At 43.8% G+C, this 18,421-nt stretch overlaps 1 protein-coding gene across 1 annotated transcript in view; it reads right to left on the reverse strand.

Moving 5' to 3' along the window:
• Positions 1 to 2,286: 2,286 nt before the first annotated feature.
• LOC144827999 (fibrocystin-L-like) overlaps positions 2,287 to 18,421 on the reverse strand; it is a 1,093,512-nt gene continuing 1,077,377 nt past the window's right edge. The window contains exon 81 of the mRNA XM_078686146.1: positions 2,287 to 3,736. The gene's annotated coding sequence lies outside the window, so the exon portion shown is untranslated. The remainder of the gene's footprint in view (positions 3,737 to 18,421) is intronic.

The raw sequence follows: 18,421 nt of genomic DNA on the forward strand, positions 1-18,421 counted from the left end.
TTAGGGTTGATGTTGTGAGGCAGGGATAAGGTAGGGGAGAGATGATTAAGCAGGGGGTGATGTTAGAGGGTGGGGGTCATTTATTGTATCCGGAGGGCGTTCAGCTTCTATTGTAGGTGAGTGAGTTGTTTCAGTATTGGAATGAGGGAGTACGAGTTAGGAGTGTCAGTGTGAAGCAGGGATGAGGTAGGGGAGAGATGATTAAGGGGGGTGATTTTAGAGGGTGGGGGAGCAATTATTGTATCAGGAAGAGGTTCAGCTTCAATTGTAGGTGCGTGAATCGTTTCAGTGCTGGAATGGAGGAGTATGTGTTGGGAGTCTCATTGTGTAGTAAGGCTGCGGTAAGGGGAGAAATGGTTATGGAGGGGGAGATGTTAGAAGAGGGGGGAGCTATGATCGTAGCCGGCATGTGGTTGTGTGTGTGTGGTTGTGTGTGGTTGTGTGGGTGGTTGTGTGGATAGTTGTGTGTGGTTGTATGTGTGGTTGTGTGTGTGGTTGTGTGTGGTTGTGTGTGTGGTTGTGTGTGATTGTGTGTGTGGTTGTGTGTGTGTGGTTGTGTGTGGTTGTGTGTGTGGTTGTGTGTGTGGTTGTGGTTCTGTGTGTGTGGTTGTGTTGTTGTGTTTGTGGTTCTGTGGGTGCTTGTCATGTGTGGTTGTGGGCATGTGGCTGTGTGTGTGTGGTTGTGTGTGTGGCTGTGTGTGTGGCTCTGTGTGTGGGTGTGGCTTTGTGTTTGTGGTTCTGTTAGTGCTTGTCGTGTGTGGTTGTGTGTGTGTGGTTGTGTGTGTAGTTGTGTGTGTTGGTTGTGTGTGGTTGTGTGTGTTTGGTTGTGTGTGTGTGGTTGTGTGTGTGGTTGTGTATGGTTGTGTCTGTTTGTGGTTGTGTTTGTGGTTGTTTGTGTGGTTGTGTGTGTGTGTAGTTGTGTGTGTGTGGTTGTGTGTGTGGGGTTGTGTGTGTGGTATTGTGTGTGTGTGGTTGTGTGTATGTGTGTGGTTGTGTGTGTGTGTGTGTGTGTGTGTGTGTGTGTGCGGTGTATGTCTGGTTGTGTGTGGTTGTGTAGATGGGTGTGGTTGTGTGTGTTTGTGTGGTTGTGTGTGCGTGTGGTTGTGTGTATGGTTGTGTGTGTGGTTGTGTGCGGAGTTGTGTGTGGTTGTGCGTGTGGTTGTGTGTGTGGTAGTGTGTGTGGTTGTGTGTGTGTTTGTGTTTGTGTGTAGTTCTGTGTGTGGATGTGTGTCTGTGGGGTTGTGTGTGTGGCTGTAATTGGTTGTGTGTGGTTGTGTGGTTGTGTGTATGTGTGGTTGTGTGTGTGTGGTTGTGTGTGTGTGGTTGTGTGGTTGTGTGTGTGGTTGTGTGCAGCTGTATGTGTGGTTGTGTGTGTGTTTGTGTGGATTGGTGTGGTTGTGTGTGTTTTTGTGGTTGTGTGTATGTGTCTGTGTGTGTGGTTGTGTGTGTGGTTTGGTTGAGTGTGTGGTTGTGTATGTGTGTGTGGTTGTGTGTGTGGTTGTGTGTGGTTGTGTGTGTGTGTGGTTGCATGTGTGGTTGTGTGTGTGGCTGTGTGTGTGTGATTGTGTGTATGTGTGTGTGTGGTTGTGTGTGTGTGTGTGGTTGCATGTGTGGTTGTGTGTGTGTGGCTGTGGGTGTTTTGTTGTGTGTGTGGTTGTGTGTGTGGTTGTGGTGGTCGTGGTTGTGTGTGTGTGGTTGTGTTTGTGCGACATTAACGCTAAAAGCATCTCAAAATAAAGGAACACAAACATGGAGTTTGTGGAAAGAGAAAGCACATTGAAAGTGAAACGGGCGCAGCAAAGCATTAACACAACAACATGTTCTTTGATGTTTGACGTTTGATGTTCTTTGAAAATGAACATCAAAGGGGTGCTGCTAAAGTGATCGTGGGCGAAAGTGATACATGTCCTTTGATGTTTGATGTTCTTTGAACGAGAACATCAAAGGGGCGCTGCTAAAGTGATGGCGGGCCAAAGTGATCTCGGGCGCTTAATGAGTATGACGAGGTTTGCCATTTGGTGCCTCGGCTCCGAAGCACGCCCCCGTGCACATGCACTGTAGCTCTATGCTAGCCAGGCTGGCCATGGTAGCATTTTTCGAGCCCTCACTAAATGTCTCGCCAGATCAGCACATGCGCTAGGTCAGGCGAGACCTTAAAAACATCTGAGTTGCCTAATGTAGTGATCAAGCCCACGTTGTCATGTACCTAGACGAGTGGTCTTACAAGATGTTCACTTTCACACCTATTTGGGCAATTGTTCAATTTAATATTACAGGACACGATGATTATAGGAATCATTAGTTTATTCGATAATCTAAAAGCTTTATTATTTATTACGTTATCATAAACAGTATTTTCTTAGTTTGGTAGATTTAATCAAGTGTGGTAAACACAATATTACATAAAGATGTAAAACAAACTTGCAAATCTAAACTAGTGACCATAAACATTTCAATCAGTCAAAAGTAGCATATGTTGCCAAGTATGTTCCTTTTACGTTGATTATAGACAGCTCATTACATTTAAATCAATACCACCACAGTATATACTACAGATGCACGTTTCGTTGATGTGTTTAGCAGATTTGATTTTAATCTGGGTTTTAAATAGAGTTATAATATATCGGCAGGACCCATGCACTGTTTTCATCCTTTCAAGGTTAACAGAGTAAATACCACCAAATTTAAAAAAGATTCACTTGTAATTTACAGTACTCAGAAATGGCAAAACTGTAGCTTAAGTACTAAACTAACAATTTCATTATTATCATTATATTAGGAAAAATCAATCCCTATCCATTGTTCCCCTTATGAAGATTTATTTACACTCCAAAATGTAATTACAACTGCATTATAAAGTGTAAAGATTGAGTGAACCCATGAAAATGAAATTCATTCTAAATGTACATATGTCTTCTTGGTATTGGGGGATGTGCCTCATTGGCCATGGTTTTAGCCGAGAAGAAGCTTTGGTCTTCTCAGTAACGGATATCTTATCTGATGCCATCCATAGTGAGTGGGCAAACTGTGGGCCTAATTTAGAGTTGAGTGGTAATGACAAATCCACAGATGTGTGGAAGAAAATGTAAGACCTCATTAAGAGGATTCTCTATTAGGAGTAAATGGGTAAACAAAACCGGGGTAATCCAAAGAAGTGTTCAGGTCTTAAACGAAGCACTAAAAGTTCTTCATTCTGCTCTCAGTAAGCCAGCCAGTATGCAACAGGTGGGGTTAAAGGCACATCCGGGTGAAGTAACATTCCCAGTTCTGCACTGAATCACTTACTGGCAGCAGCAGGAAATGCAACTTTTTGTCGACACTTATTGCTTTAATGGCATTATACACATTTCACTGCAGCTGGAAGGGCACTGAGGAGATTTCTAGAAAGAGACAGATGTAAGAAGTAAAGCAATTAATATTTTCTGAAACGCTCACACTGATCAACTGATAATTTATGCATGAATATTAATTATGAACAATTAAGAAAACGCAGTTACACCAAAACCGATCTTCCTTTGCATCTACGACCGCACTTGGAAAATAACCATATTTTGTTCACCAGATGGGGAATATCCCTACAACCAGCAAAAGCACAAGACACTCGTGACCTTAAATGCGTTTTCATACAATTGATTGTAACAGGTTGCTCTTCAAACGTTCATCATTTATTTAGTAAAATACACTCCTTTCATTTCCTTTGAAAAAAGTCCAGTATTTCAGATTGCAATTTGTCAGCCTAGGAAGAAAAAAGAAAGATCGTTTAATTTCTCTCTGAAATGTTTGCATAAGGAAATGTAATATAATATGTGATGGGGTGTATCTTAAAAACATGAGGTTATTTAATTCAGTCACATGTTTATAATAACTACAACGAGCCCGATTCATTAAGCTTTTGGCCACTCAAGGTAAACATGAACCAAATATTATAATATGTAGACATAGATTCCAAAATCTTGATTCAAAGAAAAATGGCATGTTGAAATGTACTCCTGTATATGGACTTAATATGGCATGAATACCAGTGTTATGGCACATTTTCTGACTGAATTAAGTTAGGTTAAAGGACAGAAAATTGGAATTAAAGGAGAAAACTCGAAACGCACATAAGTACCAAAAACAAATTCTATTTTAGGTATTTCTTAACATTTTCCATGATCCTTCCGACCATAGAATGGATATTATTATTATTTGACAATAGGCATTTACGGAATAGGGAGAAAAACACTAATATTTACAAAGGGGAATATATTGTCACTGAGGAGAAAACAAAATACAAAAAATAACACTTTAGTGGTGGCGCCAACATCCGAAAGTGGAGGGGCAGGCAAAAAAGATGTTAGGTGTGTGGCTTCATAAGATCAAAACAATAAAGTAAATAAAATGTAGATACAGTGGTTACTGTTGCCTTGTCCTCGCTCCGGTCTTCTTCCGATGTCACTCCAGGGCCCCAGCTAACTCTCTTAACCAATCCTGGTGCTACTCTCACAGCGGCACATCTGCACCAGGATTGGTGGGAGTGGCCTATATTAGCGTTGACAATAGAACTGGAGGCTTTTGCTTTCCTAAAACAGCTGTCTTAAGACAGATGGGTTAAAGAGGTTTAAAGTGAGCATGTCTGGTTGGCTGTTGCAAGACGACCGGCCAAAGAGGCATGCAAACTCTAAACAAGTTCAAAAGTCAGCCCACCCTCCTCCCTGCTGCTGCTGTCATTCAGCATTGGCCTCGCCCCCATCCTGACACTCCGTTATGGACGGGATTACAAAAAATAAAATGATAATGATTTACTTCATTACCATCTTATATTTCGTTCTCTGGGGGCATTCCATTGATATGACACCCCTCCGCTATAATGGAGGAGCTGTCCCTGATACATATGTATATTGCTGCTGCAGTGAGGGTAAATCTGGCATAGAACATCTGGAGGAAAAAGAGTATGCATGAAAATCTGCAATATGCATTGATTTCCACAAGTGTGAATCCATCAAAAGGTATGCAATATTTACAGAAGATAGATAGAATATACAGGATAGAATTACATATGACTGCAGAGATGTCTATGATGCGCAGATTATTCAACACTTCTTGTGAATAAAGCACAATGCTACCTAAAAAGATTTCACGCTTTCTTGATGATCACCTTTCAGAAATCTTGCAATTAATATATATATATCAAATGAAATTGGCAGCTCCCGGGCACCGCACCAGAGGTGCGCATGCAAGACGAGATCCATTTGAGGAGCTGTGTTATGGTGTCCCTACGCTGCCCTCCTACCTTATCCTGCACATGAATCTAAAAAAAAAGCAGGAAGAAAATCACATGGGGTACTGCATAATAGTGACGGAGAACATCGGGCTTCTCCTTCTAGTCTAATATTAACTGCTTTGGGCCAGGGAGAACCCCATATACCCCGCACGGGCATATTTAGATTTTGTGTGCCCTCTGCAGTGCCCTAAGACGAGGCAGGGGCACCATCAATGAAGTAAAGTGGTTCTTTACTGCAGGAATTGCAGAAGCCCACATGGGTATTTTCAAATACTACCCATAAGTCTCCTGGAGTATAGAATTCAAGACCACAGATGAGGTTTATTCAGTATTCAAATCACAATGTAGCTACAACTTTAGCTCTGTAGCTCTGGTGTGCAGAGATCATAGTAGGTTCTATGGCTGCATTATGTGCGCAACGTTGTATAAAAGAAAGACATGTTGGGTTATTTTAACTTGACATTCTTCATTGTCTAGTTTGTTGATTAATAGTGCAATGTATGTATTGTTAGTGATTACATTTAAATGTGATTTTGGGTTGCATTGGAAATAATGGTGATTTTTAATCTGTGGTTATCGTTTTAAATGATTATTGGTTAAAGTCAGGCCACGGAATAAAATATTATACATTTTAAAAGCGCTAACAAGTCACACAAAAATTCAAAGGGTAAACTGATGTTATAGGTAAGTGAAAATGTTAGTTAAAAAATACTATTTACTGGGGGCAAAGTACATGCCCATTACAGTGGTTGCAGATATATCTATATATAGATTCGCTTAAAAAAACAAATATTTCAGGCATGTTATAGTTAGGAAATATAATTGAAAAACACTTAGAAGTTCACTAAAAAAAAGGCTACAGGGACGTTATAGTCAGACTCCGTTTTAAATCGTACAAAACCAGTGAAATTCAGCAGTTATACTTACCTGAGCTAATTTTAACATACTCCCCCATAATGCACTGCTCATGACCTCACATATTACATCACTCAAATTTATGGGTATTAAACATATATAATAATTTTGTCCAAAAGTTACATTAGTATAGTAGATCCACTACTACTGAGTGATACTACTTCTAACATATATGTCAGTGGTTGAATGACTGTATGTATACTTGTGTGCATTGTTTGTAAGTGGCTGTATGAATGTATAAGTGGGTGTGTGAGTAGCTGTGTGGGTGAGTGAGATGCTGTGTGAGGGGCTGTATTGCTGAGTGAGTGAATGTGTCAGTGGCTGAATGGGTGAGTGAGTGGTGGTGTGAGTGGCTGTATGTGTAAGTTACTTGGTGTGAAAGTGGCTGTATTGGTGGGTGTTTGGTGTGTGAGTGGCTGTATTGAAGAGTAATTTACTGTATAAATGGCTGTATGGACGAGTGAGCGGATGAGTGAGTACTTGTATTGATGTGTGAATGGGTATGTAAGTGATTGTGTGGGTATGTGAGTGAGTGCTTGTATGGGTGTGTGAGTGACTGTGTTGAGAAGCTGTATGGGCGATTGACTGGGTATGCGTGCTTGTGTGGGTATGTGAGTGGGTATAAGAGAGGTTGTATGGGGTTGTGAGTGGGTTTGTGTGTAGTTCTGTGGATGATATCATCAGTGAAGTAATTTGAGATGTCATCGGTGATGTCATCAGTGATGTCACTGACAAAGTCATGAGATATGCAATATGTGAGGTCATAAGCAGTGCATCACTGGGGCGTAAGATATATTTAGCTCAGGTAACTATAAATGCTGAATTTCACTGGTTTTGTATGAGTGAAATCTGAGGCTAACTATAATGTCACTATAAGCTTTGTTTTTTTCAGAGAATTTCTAATATTTTTTTAACTCTATTTTGTCTAACCATAAAACCCATGTACCCTTTGTTTTTTACAGTGAATTTCCAATGGTTTTTAAATTCCATTACCTAACTTAAACATCCCTGTAACCTTTGGGTTATTTTAAGGGCATTTCTATTATTTTTTAACTAGCAGTTGCGTTTACACAGTGGGAGAGAAAGGAGTCAGACCTTCAACCAGTTCTCAGGAATCCTGCTGTTTGTGACTTACAGGAGGTAACAGGTTGGGTAGTTGGCCCCCAAAGTCCCTCAGCATCCAAGATGACTTCATCCCTCAACCAGTAGTGTGCAGGAGATGCATTTGCACAGTGGTGGAGAAAGGGGACATGGCCTCCGAAGACCTTGCAGCATTCTTGCTGTTTGGGGCTTACTGGTGCTAACAGGAGGGGTAGTTGGCCCCAAGGACCCTCTGCAGACAAGAGGAGTTCATCTCCCAACCAACTGTGCACTAGGAGGTGCATTTGCAGGGTGGTGGTGAAAGGGACATGGCTTCCAACAACCTCTCAGCAATCCTGTTGTGTAGGACTTGCTGAAGGTAACAGGATGGGTAGTTGGCCCTCAAGGACCCTCAAAAGCCAACGGGACTTAATTCCCCAACTAGTAGTGCACTAGGAGGCATGTTTGCAGAGTAATGGAGAAAGAAGGTGTGGACTATGACAACGTCTCAGCAATCCTGCTGTGTGGTAGTTACTGGAGGTAACAGTAGGGATATTTGTCCCAAAAGGACCCTCGGGAGTAAAGTGCACTTCATCCCCCAACCAGTAGTGCACCAGGAGACATGTAAATGTAAATGTAAATGTCATGGTACTTATAGAGCGCACTGTCACCAGACGGTCACCTTGCGGTGTGGCCTATTCGGCTTCCTGGCGCTGATACTCATACCGCTGTGGAACCCCTCCTGGCTTTCCCTGTGAAGTGTCCACTCCTGGGCACCCCCAGGGTGAAGCCAGGCATCCTTAGCACTGTTGGGGCCGGTGTGGAGGCTAAGCAAGCTATTGCCCAGAGTTGCAGCGTGGGGCCCGTGATTAGAATAGGCACCGAGGCGAGAATTAACAGGTCCGAGGAAATTGAGCCCGAGACCCCGCCGAGGCAGGAATCGAACCCTGGTCCCTGGCCAGAACTCTGCATCAGGGTCTGCCGCTCTAACCATTGAGCCACCTCCTCCATGTTTGTAGAGTGGTGGCAAAAGGGGGCATGGCTTCTAAAGACCTCATAGTAATCCTGGTTTGTGGGACTTACAAGAAGTAACAGAAGGGGTTCCTGGCCCCCAAGGAAACTTGGCATCCATGGGGCATTCGTCCCTAAACCAGTAGTGCGCCAGGAGGTCCAACTGCAGAGTGATGGAGAAAGGAGGCGGGCCGATCACCTCTCACGTGAGGTTACGTAGTTTTTGACTCTGCTTCGTATCTAGCCGCCATTTTGTGTCCAGCCGCCATTTTGTGTTGCCTCACTCAGCCAGCACAGCGAACACGGTGTTTTTGTATTTTCAGCTGTCTACGTGTCCTTCGTGTCAAGTAAACCCCCTGCCCTTGTTTACGAAACCGATGTCAGGGTCTGGCCGAGTCCACTAATCCATGTCTAGGCTGATTGATCCCTGTCTCGACTGACTGTTTGGCTCTCACTATTGTTCCTGACTTTATCTTATTTGACTGGCCTTCGCTATTCTCTTCGTGTATTCTCTTGTTACATAAACTATCCTTTGATGCATTCAAACATGTTCTACCACCTGCAAATTGAGTTACGGGCACTAGTGTTGATTAACTTGAGGGGAGGAGAGCACACGGGGTCTGAAGGAAGGGTGTGTTTTGGACATTCGATAGCTTGTTTTCTAACTATTCCTATTTGTCAGTTTTGTATGTTTTGGGAGTGGGCGTTGTAAACATACGACTTATAAGAGATTGTGAGCCACGGAATTAAGTGGCAGTCTCCTGAGAATTTACCACTGGTGTACTTCTAGGACCACTGTGCTTAGCTGCAGCTAATAAACCTAATTTTCTATGCCTAACAGAGTGTCTCGTGTCTCTGTCTGCCAAGGCAGGTGAACCCGGAGATATTAGGCGTGCCCTGCGCCGCTGGGTCCATAAGGCCCGGTTCTCCAAGCAATCTCCCTGTTTGGGGCTTACTGGAGGTAACAGGATGAGTTGTTGACCCCCAAGGACCCTCTACAGCCAAGGGGTCTTTATCCACTAAAGAGTTGTGTGCCACAAGGTGTGTTTGCAGAGTGGTGGGGAAAGGGCATCCATCTACTTGCCTGCCTGGCTTTAAAAAAAAAAGTTGATAAATTATGCGATCGGGTGTACGAGGCCCCCCTTTTCCTGGGCCAATTTTGTCCGTGAGGACCCCATCCCACAGGGCCCAGACCGTATTTTTTTAATAAAAGTGAGGGGGCCAAGTGCCTTGCCTCCTGGGCTGCTGTCGGCCCTGGGGACCCCATGTCTGGGGCCCGGCCTCTACTCTGATTGTCCTAGTCCCATCCAGGGACCCACTCACAATTGCTGTGGACCATGGGGGGAGCCTAAAGGTCCCCTTGGTCACTGCTGGCTCCCCGCATCCTGTGGGAGCTGGCATTGCTTTCACACACAGGGAGCTGCTAAAAAGGCAGCCCCCTGTGGGTGAAAGCAATTTTGCTCTGCTTCCAGTACGCAAGAGCATTTTCAATTTTATTTTTAATCCTTGTTGGAGGTGCAGCATTGTCTGCGGCTTGGGGGAAGCGGTAAAGCTGTCTCCAAGCCAAGCCACAGCAAACAGCTATGTCCAGTGGGCACCCCGGGGCATATCAGGAACTGGCCCTGGGTGGTGGTGGTCCCCGGGGTTAGCTATGCCTCCAGGAGTGGGGACGCATGCCCCCTCCATTCTAATCTGTAGGACCGGCCCCAGAGAGGTGGTAGTCCCTGGGTGGAGAAAGGTCCGAGAAGGTGATTGCACGGCCCCCTTCCTAATTATTTTAAAAGAAGACAGCCGTAGGAAGGTCGTGTTCTGGGCCTGGCGGTCAATGAGGCCCTGAATACAAATTAATTTTGACCTCAGGGAGGTGGTGTTCCCTGGAGTCAGGGGAGGGTTTGTAAAGACCCTCATAAAAATATAGTAGGCCCAGGGAAGTGGTGGTCCCAGGGGCATGGGGTCCAAGAGGCACCCCCAATTACTTTGTTGCAAGTGACCCCGTAAAGGTGGTGGGTCAAGAGACCCCCCATTTTGAAATCAATAAGCCTTTAGGAGGTGGTGGTCCTTGGGGCAATAGAAAGCCCCAGGTGGGGGGGGGCCTGTGAGCCCCATCCATTATTACCAAAATACCCCTAGGACCAGGCCCACCAGGGAACTGCGTGGGAGTCCATGCTTAAATTTTAATTTTTTTCATCCAGATCTGCAGTTCCTGCTGAAAATAAAAAAAACATGCTTTTTGGCCCTGCAGTGTCACTGTGGGACCCTCCAACGGGCCAAGGTGCAAACACTTCCTGGTTTGAAGTGTTGGCAGCCAATCAGATCTCAACATGAAATCGGAAGGGGTAGCAGATGGTTTGCGTCACAATATATAAATAACCCCACAACTACTGAATAGATTTACACCAATTTACAAAATGGTTGCTTTGTGGACCAGCAGCTGCCTTTCTGCCAAATTTGGTGCAACTACGTTCAGCAGTTCAAGCTGTAGGCATGTCAAAAGTTCCTATGGAAATTAACATGGGGAAAAGATGTTTTGGAACTCCCCACTATTTCTAAGCCCCCACTTGATTGATCAACCTGAACCTTTCAAGACAGCAGCTGAAGTGAGCTGCAAACTAGTTTTGAAAATGTCGTGATGATTCCTCAAATGGCCCCCACCCCTTAAAAAAAAGGCCCTAAGGGATGCAGTCCCCAGGGCCTAATGAGGCTCTGAAATCTGTGCCACATAGACCCACTCTCCTTTAATTAAATAAAGGCTGTGGAATATGGGCTTAAAATGAGTCCTCAGGATTAATGAAGCTTGGGGACGGGGCTGGGAGTCCCTCCTCCCCTTAAAAAAACAGCCCTGGCTGGATCCGTAGGGCTTAATAAGTCTCAACGAAGGGAGGCAGACATCCCCATTTTAAAAAAGCCACTAGGGATATGGCCCCCACGGATCTAATAAGGCTCGAGGAGGAGGGGGATTTGGCCTCCCTTCCCTTGGAACTAAATAGGGCCTTATAGTGCCTTGTATCTCCACCATTCATAGGTTTGGCATCAATTATATAATTTCAAATGTTTTAGTGATGTTATCACTGATGTTATGCATGGTGAGCACATGAGTTACAGTTACTTTAGGCCATGGGTTATCGCTATTAGAAATACTAGAGATAACTTCAATGAGTGAATTTCAGTGTTTTTTTTTTGTTTACAATATTATGTTGTCTCTGACATTTTCACATAACTATAATGGTCTGTAACTTTAATCTGTTTTTTAGTGAATTTCTAGTTTTTTTCTTAAACCTAAATTAATATTCTTTTAACATATGTAAAGCCAACTTGAAGCCATGCATGGCTAAAGGCCAGCCTGCAGGCCCAGCATCCAACCGCTCGTGGGCAGCTAACCCCTGCAGCACATGTCCTTTGCGTATGGGTGGTGTGAGGCTGGTTGCATCTAACTCTTTGCAAGCAGCTTACCCCAAGCCACGCACAGCACTCTACCATGTGCATGGTACAGTTGGTCTCACAGGTCCTAGATGCACTCAGGTAAACTTACTGACTTTGGCAAAGAGTACCAACATCAAAATATAAAAAGTGAGCTTATTATCATCTTTCCCCGAAAATCCCCAACATCTTTAATCTAGCCTATATTTCAGTAATTCATACAGTACAATTTTTAATAACCCTGAATATCATGAAAATGTTCAATAAAGTCTGTGAATCTTTCTTTTAACATTATTTTTGTTATTGCATTTTGTGGGATAAAAATGGTTAAAAAAAAGACTTAGAGTCATATTGAATAAAATAAAAAAACAACATGTGTCTGAGCCCACAAAATGTGATGATAAAAACAACTACAAGGTGGCCTTGCACTCCAGCTGAAGAGCAGAGAGCTCCAGCTAGGAATTAGTTAAAAAATATAGCAAGCTCTGGGGTCACAGCTTTAAAGACCCAGGAGGCATGCTGTTTTTTTATGTTGCTGGGGGGCTCCAGCACTCTCACAACATAAAAAAGGCTTGGTGGCGCCCTTTCCTATTTTAGAGGAAACACCAAGCTTAAAAAAAAGTCCTTGCAAGGTATTGTGGGATGGTCTTAGAAAGAGCAGTAGATAATGAATTAGAGGCTCCTGCCATTCATTTATTGGTGTGCCGGTGCCCACAAAAAACACATCCTTTTATTTAAATGAATGGGGGAACAGGGCTACACTCCCCTCCTCTAGTCTATATCGGCCAAGGACCCGTTCCTCTTGGGCCTAATTTTTTTAATAGGGGAGGAGGGCTTGCAACCCCAGCCCCCCCCCAGCCACTTCCAGCCCCAGGGACTGTATCCCCTGGGGCCTTTCTTTTATTAAGGGGAGGGGAGCGTTCTGATCCCCCTCCCTGAACCACATTTGTAACCTGAGACCCCATCCCCAATAGCCTTTTGTTTAATTAAAGAGAGGGGGGCATGTAGCCCAACCATGGAGCCTTTATTTTTAGTTAGATTAGGGGGACACAGCACCACTTCCCAATCCACTTGGGGCCCCTGAAGCCCCATCCCTTGGGACCTTTCTTTTTTAAGGGGAGCTGGTTGTACTGGCCCCTTTCCCGAGGCCAAGGCCAAGGGATCTCATCTCCTAGGGCCTTTTATGGGTGTCCTGATATCTCCAGCACACACTTTTGGGAGCCGCGGGGGAAGCCTCAGGGTCCCCGTGACTCCCCCTGCACCCCACATGCATGTATTCTGGGTGTCTCAGGAGCTGCTATTTCTTCCTCACGGCGGTAGCATTTCTTTTCATTGCTCCAGCTTGGCAGCAGCAATCTGAGTCTCCTTGCCTGCAAGAGCACGGGCAGAGACCCTACTGTGCCCTTGGAGTGGGCTACTAGACCCTTAACTCAGGGCCACATACCCCTCTCCCCTTTAATATGTGGTCCATCCTGGGGATGGGTCTCCGAGGCCTTTACAGGCCTGGGGGACCCATCTTTATGTTTTGGCCCCTGAGTATATGGTCCCGGGGTCTTTACACGCTTAGGGAAGAGGGCTGTGATCTAAATGATGGGTCCCAGAGTATGGGGTTCTCAGGGCAGAAATTGACTCAGGGACGGGGCCAGCACACCCACTCTTCCACAAACAATGCATGTATTTGTCCCCAGGATCTGATCCACCCCAGGGTTAATATAAAAGTTTAAAAAAAATTGTAAGGCCATTTTTTTCCACAAAAACACTTGTAAAGAGGGGTGTGGGGACATGCAAAGTCTTTGTCTGGAAGTTTAATTGAACACAAAGTATCAATGTCCTGAGGGCACAGGTTATCACCAGCAACTGTCATACAGAACAAATACAAAGAGTTAGAGCTACTATGACATACGTCAAAGAACAAATGAGATACTAGGTTTTAAACCTCAAACATATAAAAGAGGGAACAATATGAAATACAAAAGAAGTGAAGAAGTAAGGGAATGCACACCACAACACTTTTTTTAAATTTTGCTCCTGGGGGTCCTCACGGGACCCCACCACAAGTGCTAGGTGTGAATGCATCCCCACCATGCCCCCTTATATATTTTTTTCCAAACAAATTCATGAAAGGTGACTAAATCCCAGTGTCCTGTAATGACTGTCTGCAACATTTTCTCTCATGTTGCGACCAGCCAATCAGAACACTTCTCTCGCAGGAACCTTTTTCCCACAGGAACCAGTTCGCCCAAGAGAAAAAAGCCCATTAGGCCAATCAGAACGCTCTATTTTTTTAGCTGGGTTCGAACACAACCATCTAGATATACAAATATTTTTGATCCCTAATTTCTCTGAAATTACTGAACAGATTTACACCAAATAACAAAAGGCACTCTTTCTAGATCCAGATCTGGCTACCTGCCAAATTTGGTGTAATTCGGTTCAGCAGTTTTTGCAGTAGTGCTGCCTAAAAAAGTCTATGGAAACGCATGGGGATTTTGCGTTTTGCTAGACCTCTTTTCTCAGGAGGTGTTTGATTTTCGTTATTGAATGTAAGAAACACATTTTGCGGGTTTGCCTCATTTTTTGATGTATTATAAGAAGACAGGTGAATGTCAGCATGAAAGTAAGACACCAGGGACAGAGATGAATGGACATAATTGCATTTGTCCCTATTTTTGGTGGCGAGAAGGATGAATGAAATTTTGGGGGGATTTGGATGGAGAAAGTAATTGTATATCAAATGATGGATTTTCATATGTGTGGTAATGTCAACGATAAAAGATGTCTTGATATATAATCATATGCAGTCGGCATACTGGTAGAATTTGACTCCTGATCTGATTAGTAATTTGGAAAGATTTTGCAAATAGAGATTGGATATTTATTGTGCTATTATGGATGCTTGAGGAGCGCCACAATTTATGGGTGTAATAGAAGATGAGTGCTTTCCAATTTGGATTAATTAGCAATATTGAAAGAGATAAATGGAGTACCAATAAAGGACTTGATTGGGGAATCAGATCCTTCATTCCAGCTAATTCATACATTTCTGATGGTTTATAGTGTCAAACGTTCATGATAAACCAAGCGTTACTAGTAGTGTTCACCTTCTTCTGTTATGCATTGGATGTCAACCAAGAACTCTGCACTGAATCAAGCTCTAAAATTGTATTGCTTGTCAGATAGTAGATGCTTTTGAGGATTTATTTTGTTAGGGGTATTCTCACACACCACTCAAAGGCTTTTCCTATCCATGATAAGTTCGTTTTAGATATGTAATGTGCTTGGATGTTCATATTGAGGTTTTTCTTTTTAGGCACAGGTAGATCTGGCCTGCTTTAAGGAATTGGAAAAGATTGATAATGATGTGTGATCAAGAGATGTAAGAATTTGCTGAATAGGTGAAAATGCTCTTTGATGTCCTCTTGTATGTCCTGGAATAACAACTTGATAACTTGAGTGTTTAAAAAGATGTATTACTTTTGATAGTTCTTGAAATGATAAATGCTCGATGATCCAAGATGGCGGAGTGAGGATCTACGCCAGCAGCTCGCCTGAGTCTACCCTCTCTTCGCATGCGAGATGCGAAATTCACCGAGGCTGATTTAAAAAATACGGAGCTGTAAACCGGGAGTGCCGATTGCTGAAAAAGAAGGAGCAGAGTCGGCTTCCTCGCACTGATACAATGAAAGTGAGGTAGGCAGTTACGGAGCTGAGAACCCGGCATCAAGCACGGTTGCAAGTGCGAGGGATTCTATGCCACGTTGCACTGCTGGCGGCTGAAAAGAGAAAAGAGAAAAGCTACGGAGCTGAAAACCCGCCATCAAGCACGGGTGCGAGTGCGAGGGTTTCTATTTTTCGTTGTACTGTTGTACTGCTGGCGGCTGGCGGCTGAAAAGAGAAAAGCAGCTGGCGGCCATAAGAGAAAAGCGGAGTCGGCTTCCAAGCAATGAGTGCAAGGCTGACATACCTGAGAGCAGCAGTGGTCACCCAGTGATTGAACGCGGACGTGGACGCCGATTCGAATAATTGCTCTTATGCTACACCGTGAAAAGATACGGCAATGGCGATGGCGTGCTGATATCTTTTTTACCTGTGGAGATTAGAAACGTGATACACTACCAGAGGAGTGTAATTTAATTTAACATAGATGTTCTACTTTGTTGCCAAAACCACGACCCTCTGGCAGGCGATTTTTGACCGGCTCAGAGGCTCTGGGCTCCACTCATCGGGACTAGCACACTTGAGTAGCTGGAGCCACAAGCTTACGAATTCTTTGAAACAAGGAGGAAGAATGTCACCAAAGCACCCTCCTAGGACTACAAGGAACAGTAAAAATACAGCAAGTAAATTGCCACCTTCTCCTCATTTACCTGTACAACCACAGAGCGGCTCTTCTAGCGGCTCGTCTAGCCTGACAGCTGGAAAGGCACCTACCACTCCATTGTCCCCACAGTCGATGCCAGCCAGTACACCTCGGAAAGGGCTTGCAGCCACAACTATGCCAAATGCCTTAGCTGTTAGCAAGGAGGGGGAAAAAAAGAAAAAAACGAAACTTCCTGCTCTTACAGAATGCACAGAGAGGATTGAGGATTCAGGCACGGTGGGAGCTCAACGACTGGAGGACTACAGCACCACAAAACAGGTACTGAAAAAGAATAATATTTCTAACATTTCTTTGGCTACAACGGGGGAAAAAACTGGGCATCTGGAGGAGGTGGTTGCTAAAACTGCAGCAAAAAATGACGCTAAAAATGATATAATGACAATAGCAAGGACAGACAAAGAAACTTTGGTGGATATTTCAAATGGGGTCCAAGATATAGCGATAGCCAAAGTAACAGAATTAGTAACAGAAACAGAAACTGAAACATCAAGGAAGTCAAGCTCTAACTCAGGCACAGATACTCAAAGTGACATTGGTGGGGCAGATGCAGAACTAACAGGCTTAACAGGTTTAATAGCCAGTACTAATAAAGGAGATATGGCTATGGCTCCTATAATAGACTTATCAGAAGGTGGGCCAGTGAAAGACTTGTCAGCAGAACAGACAGATATCACTGAACTAAGCTCTTTTGAAGACTGTGATGCCGAAACGGAAGATGAGCTAGGGGAGAAAGAGAACAATGTTGATAAAGGCATAAAATCAAAAGCCAAGAAAGGACGTACACAAAGAAACAAATCCAAGACAAAAAAAAGAAATATTAAACCTAGCTTATCGCTAAACAGCTCTGTGATAAATAACTGCCTGACTTTGACAAAAACTCTACAAGACAAAAGCCCGCTAATAAGATGGATGGTGACAAAGGGGCTAGCTAAAAATATGACTCAAAGACTCTCTGGAGCAAGCCTAACAGATTTATCCTCAAAGGCTACACAAGGGAATATCAACGACACTAATAACGATGATACTAATAATGATGACGCCAACAACGGGAAAAGTGATCCCTCAACTGCTCTACCCAACTTATCTAACACAGCATCTAACTATGCTTCAGATACTATCTCTGAACAAATGCCTATAACAATGCTGCTTGAACCGCAAGACCCTACTATAGATACTCCCGCTGCAGAGAGAGAGATATCTGAGCCACAAACATGCTCTTTAGCTGTAACAAATATAAATACAACAGAGAATGCTGCTCTTCCCATATCTACTGTGAGCCTCTCTCATGAATCTACACGGTCTCGTAACAACTCGGAGAATTATAGTCATATAACAGCTTTCATGACTACACCTGAAGAGGAACAAAATTTACGAGACTCAAACGACGCCTCTCCGCTGGATATCATACTTCAGCTATTAAGCAATCAACGGACTGAGGCTCAAGAACATTATTTACAATTAAGAGAAGACAATAACAAAGTACAGACAACTCTACAAGAACTGACTGGGAAATTTGGAGGAATCTCACAAGATATGGCGGAATTACAGCAAAGAGTTGCTGATGTGGAAGAAATAAGCTCCAGAAATGCATCCTCATTCGATAAACACGAAACACAGATTGCGACTCTACAGCAAAAAGTGGAGGACTTGGAGAACAGACAGAGACGTTCGAATCTTAGAATTTTCGGCATACCTGAAGGAACAGAGGGATCTGACCCGAGGGCCTATCTAGTGGGGCTTCTTCAGAAAGCTTTCCCTGATCTGGCGGACTGGGACTGGGACTCACAAATCCAGAGAGCGCACCGTATTCCTATAATACAGAGAAACAGAGGGGGCCAGTTCCCCCGCCCCTTCTTGGCTTATTTTGGCAACTTTCTACTCCGCCAAGCAATCTGGCAGAGAGCTCGTCCTAACACCCCGGTAACTATTGGTGCAATCTCGATTTTTGTCCGCTCTGATCTTAGCAAAGAAACCATGGATAGGCGATGGTCGCTACGCAAGCTGATAGATCCCATTAAGGCAAGCGGTGCCCAAGTATTCCTTCAGGAACCAGCACGTCTAAAGGTAACAAAAGGGGGCCGCACCCACTTTTTTACGGACAGAAAAGAAGCAGAAGCATATCTAGTTGACACTGATGCTGGCTCAAGCAAGACTAACTCCAAAACGAAGACCTAAGTACAACAGCAGAGACACCGCAAGAGAACTTTTTTTCTCTTTTTGCTAGAAGCTCCCTTTTTTTCTCTCTAGTGTTTATGTCTATAAATTTGCTATAAATTTGCTTAGTTAGTGTGTTTACATCACTCAAGATTAATACTAGTTTACTTTTTTATTTTTATTTTCGGTGGACATATAGA

This window comes from Lissotriton helveticus, chromosome 4_1 (assembly GCF_964261635.1).
Source record: "Lissotriton helveticus chromosome 4_1, aLisHel1.1, whole genome shotgun sequence".
NCBI classification, from domain to species: Eukaryota; Metazoa; Chordata; class Amphibia; order Caudata; family Salamandridae; genus Lissotriton; species Lissotriton helveticus.